The 1037-nt window shown below is 52.2% G+C and overlaps 1 pseudogene; it reads left to right on the plus strand.

The window, feature by feature from the left end:
• LOC114009931 (telomeric repeat-binding factor 2-interacting protein 1-like) overlaps positions 1-846 on the plus strand; it is a 2543-nt pseudogene extending 1697 nt beyond the window's left edge.
• Positions 847-1037: the final 191 nt, after the last annotated feature.

Genomic DNA, 1037 nt, shown 5'->3' on the forward strand with positions numbered 1-1037 from the left:
GGAACAACCGCTACCTCAAGCACCTGCGGGGCTGGAAGCACAAGTACCTGTTGGGGGCCGCACCCGTGAGTCCCCCTCCCAGAAGTTGCGGATAGTGGGGAACTGCAGAATAAGAGAGCTCCAGAGGCCAGCAGTTGGCGTAATGACTATGTCGCTGGACTCCCACGTAGTTGACCGCCGTTCGAGTCCCAGACCCGCTGGTTTAAACTCACGCTGGGCGTGTGTGCGTGTGTGCCCAAGATCCCAAGAGGAGAATGGAGGAGAGGGCATTGTGGCGTGGCCATCCCCCCTGGGGGGGTGATTTCTCGCTTTCTCTCTCTGCCTTTCTGGTGAGCGCATGCACCCTATAGCAAAAACCTCTCCCAAAAAAAAAAAAAAGAGAGAGAGAGAGAGAGAGAGAGCTCCAGATTTGCCTGAAGAATATGTAAAAGAAGAGATCAAGGAGAATGAAGAAGCAGTCAGAAAAATGCGTGTAGAAGCCACTCGGGAGTTTCAAGAAGTGGTGGAGGAGAGCCCTGATTTTGAAATACATACACACCTGAAGAAGACTCAGAAACACAGCCTGAGGAGGAGGAAGAGGAAAAAAATGTCTACACCAGAAGTGGGAGCTGCCATAAAGATCATCCACCAGTTAACGGGGAGATTTAACTTGGATCTATCAACAGTTATACAGACCTTCCTACAAAATAGTGATGAGCTGGAGGCTACTTCTTCCTTTTCAGAATCCGGTCGGAGAGCTGATGGATACCCCATTCGGTCTTGGCAAGATGACCTAGAGTTGCAAAAGATGATGAGGGTACCAGAGATTCATTGGTCAAAAAATCTGGAGCTCAGAATGTAGCTTGAAGGGACCAGCAGTTGGCGTAGTGGCTGTGTCACTGGACTCCCATGGAGCGACCGCTGTTTGTGTCCCGGACCCGGTGGCTTAAAACTCACGCCGGGCGCGTGTGCGTGCGTGCCCAAGATCCCGAGAGGAGAATGGAGGAGAAGGGATTGCGGCGTGACCATCCCCCCTGGGGGGTGATTTCTCGCTTTCT

The sequence above is a fragment of the Tupaia chinensis genome, unplaced genomic scaffold, assembly GCF_000334495.1.
Source record: "Tupaia chinensis unplaced genomic scaffold, TupChi_1.0 Scaffold000671_1, whole genome shotgun sequence".
In the NCBI taxonomy this organism is placed as follows: Eukaryota; Metazoa; Chordata; class Mammalia; order Scandentia; family Tupaiidae; genus Tupaia; species Tupaia belangeri.